The following is a 22,875-nucleotide window of genomic DNA, read 5'->3' as shown; positions in this document are numbered from 1 at the left end:
ACAAAGTTGCAAGACTGATCCAAAAAAAAAGTGTAAATTTATTCCATTAAAATTAAAATAAACAAAAAATCCAATCTGAAGAAAAAATCCACAAATTGAATAACTTGAATACAATAATAATAATAATATAATAATAATACAATAATATAATTGAATAACTAATACAATACAAAATTTATGTATTAAATATTTTTAAATACAATAATAATCATTTTGTTTATATTTCATTTGTATATTTATAAAACTTCCATGTTCCAAATTAAATTGAACACAATGCAAAGATTAATTTGAAAAATTGTCGTTAATAGTAGATACTGGTAACAGCTATGCCTTACTGCAAAGTAATCACTCAACAAGAGATTCATACCAACTGCTCTGATGTCTGTTAGTAATTTTGTTAACTCCTAATTAAAATGTAGGATCTTCATACAAGAATAGTGGGGGTTTTGAACATGGATTAAATGAAAACAAAAATACCTACAGTTGATGTTTATTTATCAAATTTCTCATCTCATATAGTTTTCTTACATAACTAAAAATTTGAATTGGGCACCATTAGTTGCTCGGCAAATCATAAAAGAAAGTTGGACTTTCTCTAATTCAGATGCTGATTTCTGTGGTGTGAATGGTAGCATCTCGACCTTTCATCCGGAGGTTCTGGGTTTGAATTCCTGTCAGGCAAGGCATTTTCACATGCTATAAAAATTTCATTCATTTCATCCTCTGAAGCAATACCTAACAGTAGTCCCAGAGGTTAAAAAAAGGATCAAAGCAGAAGAGAAATTTTGAAAAGTTATTTTGGTAGCCCTGATAGTCTCCAACCTAAACGTTTGTGTAACAGCAGTTCAAACCACCGCAGTAGATTTGTATTATTGCGGAAGCGTTCATTATTATTGAAGGTTCATTATTATGTTCACTGTTCAAAAAAAAGCTATGTGTGTTTTGTGGCGGGCAGAATTAAAGTCTGTAATTTTAGTTCAGCATGCCTTTTGACGTTAAAATGAAAAACAGCCACCACATAAAAATAACGTATGATTGGTTCAAATAGTTCTTGAGGAAGAAACTGGTTCTTTCTCAAGGAAACATCAACTGGCAGACCACGAGTATCAGATGAAACTGTTGAACAAATTATCAGTTGATAATTAACTGTTGAACAATTAACTGTTAATTGTTAACAGTTAACAATAAACTGTTGATTCAATTAACTGTTGAACAATCTGCAATCAGGAGTCTAACAAATCTATCTCTCGTCAAAGCCTTGACTTAAGATATTTTGAAAATAACAATTCAAAAAGTTTTATAAAAAAAATTGAAAAATACATGACATATGCCACTTAAAGGAAAGAATTAAAGAAGCAGTTGTAACCATAACAGAAGATATGTTAATTCAGGAATGGGCAGAAAACTGAGTATCAATTGGAGATTTACTGAGTGACTAATGGCACATATTGAAATTTATTAATTATGTAAGAAAAACTGTTTGAGATGACAAATTTGATAAGTAAACAACATCAACTGAAAGCATTTTTGTTTTCATTTAATACATGTTTAAAACCACCATTCTTTAATGAAGATTCTGAATATCAGTTTGATATCCAGAAAGGTTTTGACTCAAACTAAACTTCCTTTCAAGGAAATTTCTTAAATTAAATAATAATGTATATTAAATACAAATTCTAAACAAGATAAATTTTTTAACTTGTCAAAAATTTTGCTGTAAGAAGATTATATTATGTGAATCCAAAAATAATTTAATACAATGTACATTTTTTATATAGTTATACAGTTTTATTAGGTAACATAACCATAATGATTGCAAGCAATTTGGCTTAAGTCACAATTTACTTAAGAAAAAGTTCTTCTCAAACATAAAAACATCCCTTGCAAGGTTTAACAAGGTAATGGCTCATCATTTCCCTACAGCAATAGGTAAATTACTTTGTGGTATTCAATTGCCTTCTTCAATGAGCCTGATATAGAAATGAACAATAGCATTTTAGGACCACCAAAATGCAATTGATATTCACCAAAATATATGAAAATTTGAACATGGAAGAATTCTATGCGATTATTCATACTATGTTTCTTTGTCAGCATTAACACACACAGATATATTTACATAAATATAATAAAAAATAAATAATAATTATTTAATAAATGTTGAATATATTGCTTGATAATAAAATATCTACAATACTTTATGTTAATTTGTAATCGTTGAATGTTTATAGCGTTTATTGATATTCATACTGATTCTAAACTTTTATTACAAAAGTAAAACTTTTTAAAATAGAATCAAACGTAAAATTGTTTTGCTAAAAATGAATTTGTATTTGGTAGAAAAAATTTATACAACTCAAAAAAGTTTTATTTTTACTACTACTTACAACCTTTGTTTTATATTTCTAAATATCTCTTTCGCAACTAAGGCATTTATTTTAATTAGGAGATGTGCTTTAAGATCTCCATATCACAGAACTCAAACACCAATCCATTTAAAATAATATATAAAAGTAATGAACAAAAGAGTTTCTAGTAATCTAAAATCAATCATATATTCCAGTGGACCATCCTAGGACACTGTTGTTAATTGAACCCTATGAAAAAAATATACCAGTAACTAAGTATTCTAGTACAATTTTAAGCTAGTTTTCCTTTAATTAAATTTTAACCATAGTCCTGCAGCCTGAGAAAATTTTTTATATAAATAAAAATGGTAAATTATTTTAAAAATATCTAATTATATACAGTGGCATACAAAATGATCTAACTTTGTTTTGTCAATAATTGTTTATGTTAATTATTAATGTGTTTTATGTTGGCAGAAGTGACAGCAGTTCATGTATATTAGTCTCTTCTCTTTCCGAGTGTGCTGTTTGTGTATCGTTCCAAGATGGCTGACAAACGAAGACTAATTGTTGAATAGTGCATAAAGACTGTTGTTTTTTAATGAAACGAAAAGTGTAGTACTTACACAGACGTTTCGTGCACAGTTTCAAACTCTGTGATCACCCTTATTTAAAACAATATGTAGACTTTATGAAAAAATTAATAATGATGGTTCAGTGTTTGAGAGTAAGTGCAAACGGTCTGCCAATGTTCATTCTCCACAGAATGTTGAAGATGTCAGAGCAGCGTTGCCAAGGGGCCCGGGCAAATCAAGAAGAAAAGCAGCAGCACAACTTGGGATTTCTAGGTGATCTGTACAGCGAATTTTAAAAACTGATTGCATTTGTATCCAAACAAAATATCAGTGTTGCCTAAATTAATGGTTGACAATATACATCAATGAATGGCATTCACTGAATGGGCTGTGAACCGAGATGTATTGTTGAACAATGTTTGGTTTTCAGATGAGACACATTTTTACCTAAACAGGATTGTTAACAAACAAAATGTGCATTTTTGGATTTCCAAAAATCCACATGTGTTTCATGAAAAGATGCATCATGCTTCAAGAATTACAGTATGGGCCGCTATCTCAAGTCATCTGGTAACAGGACCATTCTTTTTTGAACAGACAATAAACAGTGAACGTTATCTAAACATGCTGCATAAAAATTTTGTTATTCAGTTCTTGCAAAAGAGTTTCAATTAGAAAATGAGTGGCTCACGCAGAAAGGAACCACAACACACACAGCTAATGTTGTTTTAAACTATATACATGAAACTTTTAGTGTAAATGTCATTTCAAACTGATTTTCTAATTGTTTTGGGTGTGGACAGAATAATCCTGATTTGAATTCGTGTGATTATTTTCTTTGGGGATTTCTAAAGGAAAAGATTTTCCCTAAATATCCTCATAAGTGATGGAACTGTGAGTGTTGATCATTGAGGTGTGCTATGGGATAACCAAAGATATGTGTCGTTGGGTTATTAACATAGGAGTTCATGTTGAAGAAGTAAAAGTAAGTGATGGTGGTTGTATTAAACATGTGATAAGCAGAACATAATCTCCAGGTATATAGTAAACACATGTATTTTGCTTTTCTGTATTGCGATTCAAATAAATATTTTTTAACAAAAAAATTGTTGGATCATTTTGTACGCCACCATGTAGTAAATGGAGAGATGACCTTTTAATTGTATCTTGAGTTGCTGGTGTCCTATAGACAATATGTCTTTGAAAAGTGTATCCATACATAAAAATTCTGCTACTTTTCCTTGTCCTTAGCCCTAAAAAATATTTAAGAAAGATTGGTATTACAAAAAAGAAATATTTTATATGCTTTTGTTTATGTTATTTCCAATGAATTAAATAAGATCTGTCCAAAAAGTAGAATTAGTTTTGCTTAGTACAATTCTTTACTATTAACACTAGGAAAAAGACGGGCCCGTTGTGAAAATGTTATTTAGTTTGTTTCATTACACATGAACATGATTTTGCCAATTGTAACTAAATAATGTTTATGAATTTAGCATACTAACAACAACAAAAATTTTTCAATGGAAAGCTACAAAATCCTAGACATTTTTAGTTATTTCTTGAGTTGTGATTTTTTAAACACAGCTCTAGCTCTAACCCCCAATGTTTCCTTTTTTATCCCCAAAACACAAATATAATTTTAGATAAATTATTTAAACAAATGAATTGTTTGTGCGCTGCGTGCAGCTGCTCGGTGCTGCTCTGGGTAGCTAAAGTAAAAATGTGAGCATACACAACAAATAAACCCACGCACTATTTTTTTTTATAGGAAAGCATACAATAATTTATTAAATTAATTTACGTTTCCTAGTTAATAAAAATGAGCAGTTTGAATATTTTTTGGCAGGTAAAAAGAATTAAGAGAAAAACTAAGAAACTATATGTTTTATACATTTTTTTCCAGAATAGAAGACTTTCAAAAAATGTCATAATATATTTTATGTAGAGAATGAATGAGCTATACAGAGTACTACATAATAATGTGGGATTACTATGACATATATAAAGAAAGTTCTTTAAATATAATAAAATGATAATGTTATTTTAATCGGAAAAGCGTGATGATTCAACAAGTTACCATTGGAGAAAATGATAGTACTTTAAGGTAGTTGATTTCTAATTCAATAGATAGCAGTTTGGATTACAAATACATCGTTTAAGGTTTATTTTAATGTATTTTTTTATAACTACTTTTATATACTGATTTTCATTAAGGGGAATTTTGTTCACATGTGTATGACCTTATTAACAACTAATATTACTTCCAACTTATTTATTGCACCCTTAATTTTTTTAAACACTTGTTCAGTGTTTATAACATCAATGGGGGAAAATGCTATGTATTTGATACTAGTAGGAGATAAAAAAAATACACTGATATAAAACAGTATTATATCTCAAGGCAAAAATAAGGAATAATAAAAATACATATTACATGTTTTAGATTGGATAATAATAAAGATGGCTGGCTGTATTTGTTAAAATTAAAGCCAAATAATTATAAACAAATTTGTTATGCAAATGAGTTGAGTTCATCATATAAAATTAATAATGATGTTTATTTTAAAAAATAACACATTTGAGGGAGATAATGAGAATAAAAGAGTTATGAAGAATATAAAAAATATGATATGAATGCTATACTTTGACAATGCACTCATTTATTTACAATATCTTATGCTTATTATAATTTTTAGAAGAATTAGAAGGTTTGGCTTCACCCAATTGGCACTTCAGCTATTATTAGACTTATTATGCAGTCACCAATGAAACAAGAGTCCTGGATTGTTGTATTCAAGATTGCTACTTGTCATCATATCATTAGGATGAACATAATAGGGTCACACATACACTCACAGTAACAAAATGGAGAAATTAAGGATAAGGAAAAGGAGCGGGCGCTCAATAAGGAATGATCTACCTTTCTAGGAACTCCAGTACACAACAAAAAACTCCACACTTGATGTAACTTCAAGGTTCTTTCCAGAAGATCTAACCTGCAAACAATTTCTTGGGAGATTGAAATTTCTCCCTAAACAGAAGCATATATTTTTTGTCATGATTTTGTGTTGAATTCCTCTAATATAAGAAACAACCAACAGTGTTTTAACTCCAGAAATAAAAGAATCATTGGAGAATACGTACAAAATTCCTTAATTAAGAAAAAAAATTATTTTTCTCTAAAATTATGTAGAACGTAACTTAACTGTAAACTATATATAAACCAAACCCATTACTAGATTAGTCTCTTATGTCACTTTTGTATGAAAAAAAGAAAAATAAATGTTCAGAATAAATGATTGTTAGAACAATTTAGTTTTCAAAATTTTTTTTTATATGGATGAAATCTACCCTGATTGATCATTATTTTCAACTAATTAAAAAATAGTCACCTTTTTTTTAGATAGTCCGTTTTTATTACAGTGAATAAAATATAGTGTATGTAATATCTGAAGGCTAGTCCGTAGTATGCTATGGCATCCCCTCTATTGCTCTTAACATCACAAAGCCATTTCTCCTCACACCAGCAACCAAAGTAGTGTACTCCAAAAGTCACATCAATTAATTTGCAATGACTTGCACCATATCTAATTATGACAATCACTATAATAGTAACAAAATATGTTCTGGTAATTTGTTATTATAAATAAAATTAATTATCCCTAACATTTTATTCAATATATATATGAAGTAATTTATTTATTAATTTCTTGAACGTATATGTTTTTATTTCCAAGTATGTTAAACTGTTGTTGTTAAGCTCTCGAGATGACTGAATTTTCACTCTGTGAAATAGTACTTGTTTTCATTGTTTTTCTGTTTATGGTTTTTGTTTTCATTATTAAGTTTTATTTTTTTGCATTTTCTCCATCGTTCTGTTGTGTCTTTAGAGTTTATTTGAGTTTGTTTTGTTTCCTGTTTGTTGTTTTGCGCATTTTTTGCACTTGTATGAGTGTTTTTACTCAGTTCCATGGTGTTAATTGCTGTATTCATTGTTAATTTGTTGTTTGTTATTTGTTTTAAATCGTTTTTGGTGTTTTATATTTATAAAAATGCTTCTTAGCCTATGGTTATCAGGGCTTGATGACTGGAAAGCAGCTGTGTTTATTTCATTTCCATCTCTGTTTACATTCGGCTTACAGAGTTTATTAAGTCGACTTTTATAATCTTATTTAAATTATTTTTTATATTAGCGGTTCAGAGTACAAAAATTTTGAATAATTTTTTCCCTCCATCAGGGTTGTTGTTTACATCTGCACTTAGAATAATTTTTGTACTGGATTTTTCGGGTGCTGTGTTTTGTAAGTTTAATAATTTATTTTTACGGTTATTATTTCTTGATTCAGTTATTTATTTTGTTTTTGTTTTATATAAACTTGTAACTGATATATGGCTGATTCAGGTGGACCTGAGGACAAGGTCCCGATCTGATATGAAAGAAGAGTGTTTTGCACAAAACATGAGGCTTCTCTTTCATAGTCTGAGGGAGCTGAATTTACTGATTCAACAGCACTCGAATATTAAACTTGAAATTAAAGGGTGCTCTGAGGATATGGACAGAGGTGTTTGTATGTTGGAGTCTTTTGAAGAAATTCTGGGCCGACCAGAAGATGGATCTCAACGGCAAAAAACGGTTTGAGCAAATACAGAACAAGGCTACTCAGATGTGCTATGTCATCTCTGTCACAGCATCTCAGACTCCAGATGGGGGATTGGGACGGATCACAACTTGGTCGCTGGAGGAGCTTTGACAGGTGGTCGAAGATGGAGTTGCTGATGTTGACCTTGAGCAGCTGGTCCTTAGGGACTCTCCAAAGACATCTTTCAATCCTCCACTCTTGTGGAGGACACTGACGGATTGGATGAAGTTGGATCCACCTGGGTTGCTGACATGGCAGCTGGAATTGAGCAGTCCCAGCATATGACGGTACACTGGAAAGCTCCATGGTTTAAGGACTTGGTTGCTACTGGTAAATTAAAACCTGGCCAGATTTTCCTTTTGCAGTCAACTACTCGGGACCTTTCCGAGGAGGGTAGCAGCACCATGGTTGCACTCGGTCGGACCGATTATGCTCTGGTCTTTGTTTCATCAGCAGGGGATTGTGGGATGTCCTCTATCTGCAATCCATCCTGCGGGTGTTGGAGGATAACAGGATCGAAAAGTGTGCTTTTGTGATCTGCAAGGGCGGATCGGGCAAATTTTACTACGTTCTGTGGAGTATGTGGGCAGAAGAGCAAGGAAGCAACTTCTCGTCCATTTGATACGGGCGTCGCCACCATCGATGCCTACAGGCAAGAAGCGACCTGCGGGTTCACCGTTGTGGTTAAGGTGAAGGGGCGGACGTTCGCAGATCTTCTCAGTTTGGTGAAGGGGGCGGTTTCACCGGTGCAAACTGAGGTTCCTTCCTTCCGGCAAAGCAAAGGGGAGAATCTTTACCATTCTGGCGAACAAACTATTATCTGATGGGCGCATCCGCATTGGATGGGTGGCCTGTCTAGGTCACCCTAGAAGTTTGTTCCGGGTGCCTCTGATGAAGTCTGTTTCAGATGTTGGAATTCATGCCACAGGGACAAGTTTTGCTCTGGTGTAAATGGGAGTGGCCACATTTTACATGCAGTAAAAACGGCCATTTATGTAAGGATTGCAAGCAGGAACTTAGATGCTCGTTCTGCAAGTCACATGGTCATGCGCCCGGAGGTCAGGGATGTAAGACAGCTTCATCTACATCTGGAACTGTGTCTTCATAGGAACATCATGGTTTCTTTGAGGGAAAGCCTCACTCAGGAGGGGTGGTTCTACCTACGATGATATCGGGTGGCGACTCCCTTGAGATGCCATTGAGGGGTAAAAATTAGACCGTAGTCCTGGTGGGGAATCCCAAATAGAGGCAAGGCATCAAAACCGCAATCCCGATGGGGGTCCTTGCCCCTATGGCATGGGGGCAAGGATTCCCCCACTTGAGGCATGACAAGCAAAAAAACCTAGTCCTGGCTACGCACCCCTCCCCCCTGGAACTGAGTTTAAGCTTAATTGTGGGTCTGGCTCTGGGGGGCTCGGAAACAAAAGATGCCAAGAAAAAAAGAACTTTAAAATATATTTTTGCTATAAATAAGCAATAATGATGACGGAATACAAAAGTATATGAAATGTGAAATGATTTGTTTATTTATTATAGATTATAATGTTATTTTCTTTGACGTGGTGTAGTTTTTACGAAAATTATTTCTAAATAGCACCGTTCGCACCAATAACTAATATTCTTTTGAACTTTGTAGGCCTACAAAATGCAAAATAAAAATATTAAATTATACAAAAAAAATACATAAATAAATAAAAATTTATGAATACTACAGAAATATTAATGAAAATGATTTCATACAAAATAATCTATATAGCAGCTCAAATAAATAAATACAGTAGAATAAGTATATAACAGATAAAATAAATAATTAAATGACAAATTTAAATAAATAAATAATAGAAAAAATAAATGAATACAGTAGAATAAACAATAATAAAAAAATAAAAATAATAATAAATACAAGTCTATCATTTTTGAGGTCTTACTTTTGTGGCAATCAGTAGTAGCACATGTTCCACATGGTGAGTTATAGGAGGAAAGTAGAGGCAGCTTGTAGGGAGGACCGGACTTTAGATTTTACATACACTATAGTTTTTAATACAGAAGTTTTATATTTTTCCGTTCTTTCTTAATTACTGATGTAGAAATTTTCAAATATTTAGTTAAGAATATTTATTACTTCACATGTGTTCTTCACGTGTTCATTTAAAGGATGGCTGTACCATTTTAAGGAGGACGAAAGAAAAATTATGGTAACTCTGAATGAAATTATGCGATGTCTGTAAAACATTAATCACCAACTGACCATGATGTAAGTCAATTTATATTTACTTACTTGAGATACATAAAAAAAACTACTAGAATAAATCAAAGAAATAAAATTTACAAAAAAAAATTTGTAATATGTTTTTGAAATCATGAATAATTTTACATTCTGCCAGTAAAATAAGCTTTTCTGGTTCTGTCACTGAAAGTACATTAACAAAAAATAGTTTACAAGCCCAAACAGCTCAAACTTATATGGAACTTTTTTCTCACATAGATTTTACTGACTGGTATAATAATTTACATTTAATACATTTACTGGTAATTTCTTTAGCTTAGCAAGTTAGTTACCTCAACCAAGTCGAGAAATTTAGCTAGTGTTTTATTGTAACAAGAATAAAACTTCAGCTACTTTCTCATACAAATGTTCATCTATAAACATATTTATTTAGAAGAAATCTTCAGATTAGACAGAGGAAGATGGACTTGTTCCATTTATCAATTATCAGAGCAAAGCAATTTTTACAAAAAGTTTTTTAATCAGATTCATCAGAATCAGTTGGATTTAAGAACTCTAAAGTACACAGACAATTTTAATGTACCATCGTAAAAAAGTGAGCATTAAGTATATCGATAAAAATGAAACTTTAGGCTTTATAGTAACGCCTATAATTTAACTGCTCTATGATAAAAAGCTAAATAATTAACAACAAGATGAATTTAATATCCAGAAACACACAATTTAATAAAATAGAATGAATTAAGAAGTAAGGATTCTTTTGAACTCAAGACAAGAGAATTACCTAACACAGACTTGATAAAAAATTTTATTGTATTACATGATGAAAATTTCATAAATATTTTGTACCGACTTCAGTAATACAAAAACTACTATCAAAGGGGTGCTTCATTTTTATTTCAATAATTTACATACAAGAATACACCAAAAGCTTGCACCATACTCATCAGTATGAATGGCCTAATAATTTATTTTACGTTCTATTGATATTTAATTTTTATTATAAGTATTAAATGTAATAAAATGTATTATGTGTATTAAAATGTATTAAGTATTAAACATAAATGCAAATTAAGAAAAAAAATAGTCAAATTTTGAAAGATTAGTGAGCCTAAATATATAATCTGCCTATACAATCATCAGTACTGAGATTTCTAAATGATTTAATAGTATAAAATAAATTAAAGCCTTTATTTTAGAGAAGAAAACTGCTACAGACCAATTTTTTATTTTAAGGATTCGTAATTTTCATACTTAAAACAAAGGATCTTGAACAAAATAATTGTTGAAAGCAACAAGAAACAATAATTATTTCCAGAAAACATTGAAAAAACAATTAATCATTTTCAGAAATCATTGAAGTTAAAATAATTATGAAGATGTTACTGTGTTATATTTTCTTCATATTTTGTACCATTAACAAAACAAATAACAATAAATGTACCATTAACAAGGTCTAATATCAAGCAACTGTTCCAGTCTTCTTCTTCCTCTTAGAGAAGCTAATTTATCATTTTACCCACATTTAACATAGATATGGGTCAGGTGTACAATTTTGAAAGATGATCTGTATATTTAATCTTAAGACTAGAAAGTGCAATAACTAATCAATACTTTTATGGCAATTAAAAATTAGAAAAGTCTAATTATAGTTTGGATTCAATGTGATACCAACACATGATAGATGGTGCTGCCAAACTGATTATTACGGTTTTCTTTACCTTATCTTTTTGTGGAAATATATGCATTCCAAGGTATTAGAATAACTTTTAGAGATACCCAGTGACCGGTTAACTAAGCTGTAATTTTTGGGATCCTAGTTTCAAATTCTAATTTCATTGCATATAGGAATGTTCCAACAAATCAGACGTCCTGTAACAATAATGGTACCCAGAACTGACTTTGATTGGTGCAGAAGTAAAAAAAAAAAAAAAACACTATATAAGAGAGAACAGAAGAAACAGAAAAAGTTAAAATAAATTTAATTAGAAAAACAGAAAAATAATAATAAAATCACTAGCGATACAACTATCCAGATTTATATTACAGAGGCCAATTTGTTACTGAAGATGAACCGGTGTTTAACTTCAGGTAATGTGCCAAGACACTATTGCAACCTACAGGAATATGACATTAACAATTTCTGAACAATTGGCTACTCTTAATTTACACCAGACTTTAATAGTGTGGTTAAAAATAGCTGTATTAAAAGACTTCCTCTATGAATCATGAGACCTTGCTGATGGTGAGGGGGCTTGAGTGCTCAGTGATACAAAGTAGCTGGAACAAAGGTGCAACCATATTGGAGAGGTATCTGTTGAGAGCCAGACAAAAGAATGATTCCTGAAAGAGGGCAGAAGCTCATTCAGTAGTTGTTAAGGGCACAGGTTTGGAGAAATTAAATGATCATATCAACATCACTCAATCTTATGAGCACTGCGAAGCTAAGAACAATGGAAAACTACAGGTGTTATTTTTCCAAGAAAATGTAGCTCTCTGTATTTTCATGTAACAAAGATGGAGGCGCCTTCCTTGGTAAACTAGTCCCCCATTTGGATCTCTGGATAGGGACTACAGAAAATTAAAAAATAACGTTTTACAAGTCATAGCATGGAATGTTATAAGTCTAAAATAGGTTGATACGTTACAAAATTTAAAGAGTGAAATGACTTTTTGTCTGGGAAATTTAGAATAATTAACTCAGCATCAAATAAAGGGCAGGAAGGAGTAGGTCTCATAATGAACAAGAAGATAGGGGAGAGATATTAATCATTGTAATAAGGATAAAATCAAAACCTAAGCCGACGATTGTTAACATCTATATGCCTGTAGCAAGTGCCCATAACAATGATGATGAGGTAGAGAGTATATACAAAGAAATTGACGAAGCAATTAAATACATAAAAGGGGATGAATGAAAATTTAATAATAGTTGAAGACTGGAATGCAAGCATCGTAAAAGGCAAGGTAGGAAATACTGTAGGTGAATATGGGCTGGGAAAAAGGAATGAAAGAGCGGACCGACTTATTCAGTTCTGCATGAAGTACAGCTTAGTAATTACAAACACCCTTTTTAAAAAGCATAATAGAAGAATATATACATGAAAAAAGCTGGGCAATACTGCAAGGTATCAGATAGATTATATCATGGTTAAACAAGATTTAGAAATCAACTCGTCAACTGCAAAGCATATTTAGGAGCAGACATTGATAGCGACCATAATTTAGTGATAATGAAATGTAGATTGGGGTTTAAAAAACCTGAAGAAAAGGTGTCAGATGAATCGGTAGAATTTAGAGAAGCTTGAGGAAGAGTAGGTAAATAAGATTTTTGAGGAGGACATCGCAAGAGGTCTGAATAAAAAAGATAAGTTAAAACATGCAGAAGAAGAATGGAAAAATGTTAAAAAGGGAATTCTTAAATCAGCAGAAGCGAATTTAGGCGGAACAAAGAAAACTTGTAGAAAACCTTGGATATCAGAGGATATATTGCAACTGATGGTTGAACGTAGAAAGTATAAGAATGCTAGTGACGAAGAATGTAAAAGGAACTATCCACAATTTAAGAAATACCATAAACAGGAAGTGCAAATTAGCAAAAGAGTAGCGGATTAAAGAAAAGTGTTCAGAAGTGGAAAGAGAAATGATCATCGGTAAAATAGACAGAGCATACAGGAATGACAAGGAGAATTTTGTAGTACATAAGTTAAAATCTAATAATGTGTTAAATAAAGATGGCACACCGATTTATACTATGAAAGAAAAGGTCAATAGGTGGGTGATATAAATTGAAGAGTTATACGGAGAAAATGAATTAGAAACTGGTGTTATAGAGAAAGAAGAGGAAGTTAAAGAGGATGAAAAAAGAGATACAATACTGAGATCTGAATTTAATAGAACACTAAAAGATTTGAATGGCAGAAAGGCTCCTTTGATAGATGGGATACCTGCAGAATTACTGTGCAGTGCAGGTGAGGAAGTATATACAAACTGGTGTGAAATATTTATTAAAAAGGGAAAGTTCCATCAGACTTCAAAAAGAGTGTTATGACATGATATCAAAGAAAGTAGAATCAGATAGATGTGAACAGTACAGAACAATTAGCTTAACTACTCATGCATAAAAAATCTTAACTAGAATTCTGTACAGAAGAATGAGAGGAGAATGGAAGAAGTGTTAGGAGAAGGACATATTGGTTTCAGGAAAAGTATAGGGACAAGGGAAGCAATTTTAGTGGTCAGATTAATAGTAGAAGGAAGATCAAAAAAGCAAACCAACATACATGGCATTTATAGACTTACAAAAGGCATTTGATAACGTAGACTGGAATAAAATGTTCAGTATTTAAAAAAATTTAGGTTCTAGTATAGAGATACAAGAACAATTGCTAACATTTACAGGAACAAAACTGCAACAGTAATAATCGAAGAGCATAAGAAAGAAGCCCTAATAAAACAAGAGTCTGACAAGGATGGTCCCTATCCCTGTTACTTTTTAATCTTTACATAGAACTAGGAGTTAATGATGTTTAAGAACAATTTAGAATCCAGAGTAACAGTGTAAGGTGAAAAGATAAAGATGCTATGATTTGCTGATGATATAGTAATTCTAACTAAAAGTAAAAATTATTTAAAAGAAACAATGAATGGCATAAATCTTCATCCATGCCATTCATCCTATGCAAGAACTACCGCATATAAATAAACAAGAACAAAACGACAGTAATGAAATGTATTAGAAATAACTTAGGTAAACCACTGATATAAAATTAGGAAGAGAAAAGATAGAAGGGGTAGAAGAATTTTGTTATTTGGGAAGTAGAATTACTAAAGATGGATGAAGCAGAAGCGACATAAAATGTCAAATAGTACAGGCAAAATGAGCTTTCAGTCAGAAATATAATTTGTTTACATCAAAAATTAATTTAGACAACAGGAAGACATTTTTGAAAGTATGTGTCTGGAGCATCGCTTTATATGGAAGTGAAACTTGGATGGATGATCAGAGTACTTGAAAAGAAAAGATTAGAAGCTTTTGAAATGCAGTGCTATAGAAGAATGTTGAAGATCAGATGGATGGATAAAGTGACAAATGAAGAGGTGTCATGGCAAATTGATGAAGAAAGAAGCATTTGGAAAAATAGTTAAAAGAAGAGACAAACTTATAGGCCACATCTTAAGGCATCCTGGAATAGTCGCTTTGATATTGGAGGGACAGGTAGAAGGGAAAAACCCTGAAGGCAGGTAACATTTGGAATATGTAAAACAAATTGTTAGGGATGTAGTGGGCATACAAACATGAAACAACTTGCACTTGATTGGGAATCTTGGGAAGCTGCATTAAACCAGTCAAATAACTGAAGACAATTAAAAAACAATATTAAGAGAAATAAATTCAAGAGGACTGGATAATATTAATGAAAACTGAGAGATTATGACTTAGAATTAATATACAACACATTAGAAATGATGATCTTCATAACGAAAATTAATTTTATATACTCACCAACACACATACGGACATCATTAACAGTAAAATTTGCCCTAGGTACTTGCAATACCAGCCCAGTTTTCTCTTTAAATAAAAGCGGTGTGTTGAATCCATGTCGCTGTAAGTAAGCTAAATTAAAATCTGTAAACATAAAAGAAATACATTAATTAGCACAATCATAGAAGCATTAAAATAAACAAGTATATTTAATTATTACAAAAGCAGTAGTAATAACTACATAGCTGAAATATACATTATATAAAAATGTGCCATATATGTTTTTATATTAAACAGCTACATCTACTTGTTGCGAGCAATGATATGCCATATGTTTCACAACTTTCACCGGTAGTAGTAAGGTAGCTTACTAAGTAACATATCATGTTTGGATGTATCGATTATTCTCTACCTGCTGCTCGCACACCATTTATTCAACGAATTCCAAAACTTCTAACTTAAACCCTACAGTGAAACTTTTCCATGAATTCACTTTACCAGCAACGCAGACACAATGCAAGAGAAACTCACTTTCCATAAAGTTGCTACTGTTCTAACCAAAGGTCTTGTCTTACTAGTAAAAAGAACTCGGGTAGTAGGATTGAAGCTGCCACTGTGTAAAGGTCGTCTCACCTTCTACCCCCTCCGTCAAATATCATACCATTGTTTTGCAAACATCTGAAAGTGTAAAATTTGTCCTTGGCCAACAACAAAGAAAATTCCCGAAGAACTGTTTTCCTAGAAATTACAGCCTGTCAAACTGACGGGTCTAACATTCACAAATTTTTTTTTCTAAAATTTGCCTGCAAAACTTGGAGGATCTTACAATCAAAGGGGTCTTATTTTTTAATAAATATATTTTGTATAAAAACATATTTATTTATGATTTGTTGAAATTATTTATTGAAAATTTTGAAATTTATTATGTACAAATATGCAAATTCTGCAGTCCAGTAATAAATATGTTTTAATATAATTATATAATTTAATAACAACTATGTGGGATCCTGTGAAAATCGATTCTTGGAATTAATATAGTATAGTATAACTTATCCATTTACTGTGTTTTGGTGGGTTATATTTTATTTTATTTTATTTAAATTTTATTAGCACAGTGGTCAATATGTTAATGAATTATTTGAATTTTCAAAAAAAAAATTATACATATATATATATATATATATATATATACATTCAAAATATATAAGGTTAATAGAAAGAAACTAAGCACTAACAATACAATCAATTACTGATCCCACCACACTTGATGCAAAACTATTAAAACCAAAATTTACTATAATCAACAAGAATCAGTGCATTTGAAAAAATTAATTCACACAAAAAAAACTAAAGTTCATTTATGAATTTTTACCTTGAATGGAGAGCCAGGTATATGTTTGTCAGCAAATTTTATACTGACATCATAATCACCAGGTTCATTTGGTATGTATTCAACAGAACAAGATCCATCTCTATTATCCTTACAAGTCATTTTTGCTTCAGAAGGTCCTTCAATAGCTAAGCCTAAACTACCAGTACCAGCACCTATAAAAGAAACATCATTTGCAAACTAATAAATCAAACTAAAAAGACAGGTATTTACAAAATAATAGGCTAAAGAATATATACAAGAAAAAAATATATAATATAATAACAATTAAAATTAAATTAATATAAAATAATTTGACCTAATTTGAGGACATACAGAATATTTTTTTAACATAACATGTAAAATGAATGTGATGTTAAACATTTATAAAGCTTATTAAGAAGAAATAAATCATCATTTATAAATACTGAAAAACATTATCCATTCAGTTAAAACATTAAGATGAAAGTTTAGTTACCTTTTGTTTCGTCAGTAAACGTATTTGCTTTGTTCACAATGCCTCTGTCCAAATGCTCTGCACTTGCTGGGGTCACATCCTCTTCTTACATTTACAACAAATGGAGAACCAGGAATCGCAAGACCATCATATAGAATATCAATAGTATGTCGACCTAAAATGAAAAAGTTGTATCAAAAAATGAAATTATTTCAAAACAAAAAATAAAATACACTGCAGTCAAAAGTAAATATTACAAAGAACTTTAACTTTTAAAAGATGCATATAAATGACCTTTCACTGTAGTGTAGAAAATAATGTTTTAACATATAGTTGTTCTTATGTAGGTAAGGCATTCAATGAAGGGATGTCTCCCACCAATTACAGTGGCCAACAAGATTCTTGTCTCACGAGTACCAGTAGGTGTACTTAAAATGGTTTTTTAAACTGTTTTCAAATATGTAGTCGGAATTTCTCCATCGCTTACAGATTTTTGTTATTTTAATTTTTTTTAAATATTTTAAAACATTTTTTCGTCCATTTGTCTATTGTCAAGTAAAAGCTCCTAGAACATTGTAAATATGATGGGACCAAATGAGCTAACTCAAAGATTAGTGTTGCTACTGTTGTGTAGGTTCAGATGTGTACAGACATGTACATACGTGATCTATTGTAGCCCACATTCATCAGAATAATGCCAGTTGTGAGATAGTAGTGAACCAGTAAACACGTCATTTCATATATCTGAATTATTGTGTATTACGTATTTACAACTTTATTTCTTTTAATTAGATGTTAGTTACAAAATGCCTAAGTTTGTTTAAATCATCCTAACAATTTTTGTTATGTATATGGTGAAGTGACACTCAAGTAAGGTGGAAAACTTACTCCAATAGTAAAAAAGTGTTGTGAACTTTATTTTGGGTGTAAAGTCGGGGAACAAACAAGAGCCTGGGCGCCACATATCTATTATTTATTGTGTTGTAGGCTTCTCACTGCATGAAAAATGGCACAGGCCACATGCCATTTACTATCCCTATGATTTGGAGAGAACCCAAAGATCACTCTTCTGACTGTTATTTCTGCTTAATAAATATTAAAGGGATTACGTCAAAATCAAAACATACAGTGGTGTACCCTAACTTGTAATCTGCAATAAGACCAGTTGGACACTGGAAAGAATTGCCCATAGTAAAACCTCCAGAGCATGTGACATTAGATGAAGTGAGCTCAGAGTCTGATGGAAGTAAGGAAGAAAAAGAAACAGATTCTGGTGATACAATTTTTGAACAAAGCAGTTCATCTGAGCCTCATTTACTGACTCAAGAAAATCTTAACGATCTCATACAAGATTAAAAATTATCCAAAAAACAGTCTGAAATGCTTGCTTCCCAGCTAAAAGGATGGAATCTTCTTCAAAAGAATACAAAGATATGTACTTACCGTAATCGTTATTCTGAATTTAAAGACTATTTTTCTGAAGAAAATGGCTTAGTGTTTTATAATGATATTTCTTTTCTTATGGAGACACTTTGTAATGAACATAAACCAACAGAATGGCACTTGTTCACCGATTACTCTAGAGTTAGCTTAAAAGTTGTGTTTCTGCATAATGGAAACAAATTCCCATAGTATCTGCGGCTAACTCTGCTAGTATGAAAGAAACATATGAAAACTTTAAATTTATATTGGAAAAGCTTCAATATCCAGTGTATGAATGGAATATTTGTGGTGATTTGAAGGTAATTGCACTTATTCTTGGTCTGCAGCTCGGTTACACAAAGTACTGCTGTTTTTTGTGTAAATGGGATAGTAGGGACAGAAAAAACCATTTCCTTAGAAAAAAAAAGTGGCCTAAACGCGAATCACTCATTCCTGAACAGAAAGATGTGAAACATGACCCATTGTGTAATCTTAAAAATGTGTATCTACCAACATTACACATCAAACTAAGATTAATGAAGAATTTTGTCAAGGACATGGACAATACTCGTGGTTTCATGTACTTAAAACAGAAGTTTCCTAAAATTAGTGATATAAAAATTAAAGGAGGAATATTTGTGGGTCCACAAATATGACCACTAATGCATGATGAAAAGTTTGAGGAAATATTGAATCCACCAGAGAAAACAGATTGGCAAACATTCAAAAATGTTACTCAAGAGTTTTTTGGGAAATCGAAAGGAGGAAAATTACCGTGATACTGTCAATGATCTTTTAAAAATTTGGGTTATAATATGTTCGTAAAGGCACACTTCCTGCACTTACACCTAGATTTCTTCCCAGAAAATCTTGGCACAGTGAGCAATGAGAATGAGGTACACTTTCATCAGATTTCAGCTATGGAAAAGATGTATCAAGGAAAATGGAATCCTAATATGCTGGCCGATTATTGTTGGACCATCAAGAGGAATGCTGCACAATCAAAATATAGCAGAAAATCATCATTTCTTACTTTCCAGATGAGTCAAATATTTGAATATTGTGTAATTAAGAATGCAAAAAGTATTAAAATGTTTGAAATTATAGATGCCTGTCTCTCAGAAACCTTGTGTAATGGGAAAAAACTGATATCAGATTTAAATTCAATAGAAAAAATACTATTAGAAATACATATTTATCTTCCTAGGGACAAAAAAAAATTACTTTTTATTCCCCAATGTTATTACTTAAATATGAAGAGTTAGGAAATCTAAAATTTTTGACATGAGTTGAGTAAAAAGAGTAACAAAGGAGGGTAAGTGAGAATAACTAAAAAAAAGAGATTCTAACATAATTTTTCATACGAATTTAGATTATAAAAGAGCTCAGTCACCACAGATTTATTTTTATTAGATAATCCGTTGAAAGAACAACAAATTTTTCATTGTTTTTCTTGAAGGAGATAAATTTTAAACAGTTGATAACTTTAAATATGGTAGTTCCAAACAAAACAATTTTAATGGCAAACCAAGACAAATTTACACTGAATAGACACTTTCATCATAACACTTTCAGAAACTCTTCTGACCTTCCAAGGACATCAAGAAGTTGACAAATATAATAAATTGATTTAGCACACATAACAAAATGAATTTATCAAATTATTGTAACAAATACACAGATCACTTCCTCATGTCCCTGTGCATGTGTAAATTGTATGGCCACAGCAAATAAAAATCACCTTGCACGCCTTATCTAACATAAGTAAAATATTCAAAAATAACAAAATTAAAACAACAGAAAATTTGACTTTTCTCTCCATGTAAAGAAAAGTGTTACTAAAACACAAAATTAATGGATGTTTTTTTTCTCTTTAAAAACACAATTATGTTCCTCTACAATGAATGACAGAATAAATATGATTTTATAAAAATTAGCAATAAAAACACTTTAGAAAGAAACTTATTCAACAATCACACAAATAAATCTTTGCAAATAAAAATTGTCATGTATACAAAGTTACATATTTTTATGGTTTCTCTTGAACCCTTATGATGACTGTAGAAATTTCAGAAACAATTTTTTATTCATTTAATGGTGGTTTTGAAAAGTTGTAATGACAACTTTGAATCTTTTCTATTAACAGGCAGCATTTTTAAAATTATATAAATAATGTAAGCATACCTTTTTACACACCTATGCTTCAATCAGAAATGTTTATTATGTACATCAGAATATGCAGTTAATTAAATAATACTGTGAATATTAGTCTAATTAAACGCATTATGTAAACAATAAAACATTAAAACCAAAATGAGAAAGGTGATTGAAATAAATTTGTTATTTTGATTTTAAAAAATAAAAAAGAGATAATGAAATCAAAAGTAAAGTAAAAACAGTAAACAATATTTCATGCTAACAAATGCATTCCTGAACTTGTACTAATATATTCTAAGAAATCCAACGAAAAGGTAATCTATCACTTACATTTACAGAAAATACTGCCAATTAATGGATTTTTTAAATACCTAATTTCATTAATTTACTCTTTTTTATATATTTCATTCTATTATTTAAATGTAGACAAACCTAACAATAGACTGGTTATATTATTCAGTTAACTTCACCCTTTTAGAAAACCTTGAACATTAACTAATTTTTATAACTGTTAAAAAATTCACTTAATATAGTAGAACCAATACCTTCTTCAAATGGTGTATAACAACCGATTCGGTATGTTCCATCAGCAAGTGAAGTAATATGGTTTTCTGTGAGAGACCGAGATGGATTGGTTATAGTACATGTCACTTTACGATCTTCTACTTTTCCAATTGCACCAGAATCCACCAGACACCTGTAACAGAAGAACTTAATAATGTATTATACATAAAAAAATTAACTATTTTATTTATTTTATTTCATTTGATTATATTATTTTAGACTAGAACCTAAATGTACCTCCTACAGTAAAATAGTATTTTTTTTGTAACTGCAAATTCTGATAATAAAAATTATCAGAGATCATACTACCTTCAGGTGTTTTTCACTTCTTGAAAAAAAAATTTAGATTAAATTGGAATAATTATGACTTTCTCATAGTTTACCTCACTGATTATAATAATTAAATTTTATTACATTTATATATCCTCAGTTCAATTATTAAGTTATTAAAATTAATTTATTAAACTTAATAAAGCGACACTCCAAACTTACACTTTCAAAAATCTTTTCCTGACATTTAAATTAATTTCTGATGTAAACAAATTATATTTCTTACTGAAGGCTCGTTTAGCTTGTGCTATTTGGCATTTTATATTGCTCCTGCTTCGTCCATCTTTAGTAATTCTACTTCCCAAATAACAAAATTCTTCTACCTCCATAATCTTTTCTCCTCCTATTTTCACATTCAGTGGTCCATCTTTGTTATTTCTACTACATTTCATTACTTTTGTTTTGTTCTTGTTTATTTTCATGCGATAGTTCTTGCGTAGGACTTCATCTATGCCGTTCATTGTTTCTTCTAAATCCTTTTTACTCTGGGCTAGAATTACTATATCATCAGCCAATCGTAGCATCTTTATCTTTTCACCTTGTACTGTTACTCCGAATCTAAATTGTTCTTTAACATCATTAACTGCTAGTTCCATGTAAAGATTAGAAAGTAACGGAGATAGGGAACATCCTTGTCGGACTCCCTTTCTTATTACGGCTTCTTTCTTATGTTCTTCAATTGTTACTGTTGCTGTTTGGTTCCTGTACATGTTAGCAATTGTTCTTCTATCTCTGTATTTGAACCCTAATTTTTTTAAAATGCTGAACATTTTATTCCAGTCTACGTTATCGAATGCTTTTTCTAGGTCTATAAACGCCAAGTATGTTGGTTTGTTTTTCTTTAATCTTCCTTCTACTATTAATCTGAGGCCTAAAATTGCTTCCCTTGTCCCTATACTTTTCCTGAACCCAAATTGGTCTTCTCCTAACACTTCTTCCACTCTCCTCTCAATTCTTCTGTATAGAATTCTAGTTAAGATTTTTGATGCATGACTAGTTAAACTAATTGTTCTGTATTCTTCACATTTATCTGCCCCTGATTTCTTTGGTATCATTACGATAACACTTTTTTTGAAGTCTGACGGAAATTCCCCTTTTTCATAAATATTACACACCAGTTTGTATAATCTATCAATCGCCTCCTCCCCTGCACTGCGCAGTAATTCTACAGGTATTCCGTCTATTCCAGGAGCCTTTCTGCCATTTAAATCTTTTAATGCTCTCTTAAATTCAGATCTCAGTATTGTTTCTCCCATTTCATCCTCCTCAACTTCCTCTTCTTCCTCTATAAAACC

At 31.1% G+C, this 22,875-nt stretch overlaps 1 long non-coding RNA gene across 1 annotated transcript; it reads right to left on the bottom strand.

Moving 5' to 3' along the window:
* Positions 1-221: 221 nt before the first annotated feature.
* On the bottom strand, positions 222-21,382 carry LOC142332272 (uncharacterized). Its single transcript, XR_012758244.1, has 5 exons — positions 21,232-21,382; positions 17,129-17,282; positions 16,654-16,826; positions 15,300-15,425; positions 222-4,176 (listed from the first exon to the last, which is right to left on the bottom strand). It is a non-coding gene; the product is annotated as an uncharacterized LOC142332272 (long non-coding RNA).
* Positions 21,383-22,875: the final 1,493 nt, after the last annotated feature.

This window comes from Lycorma delicatula, chromosome 11, assembly GCF_047948215.1.
Source record: "Lycorma delicatula isolate Av1 chromosome 11, ASM4794821v1, whole genome shotgun sequence".
Classification (NCBI taxonomy): domain Eukaryota; kingdom Metazoa; phylum Arthropoda; class Insecta; order Hemiptera; family Fulgoridae; genus Lycorma; species Lycorma delicatula.
This window is presented reverse-complemented; position numbering and strand designations above follow the sequence as displayed.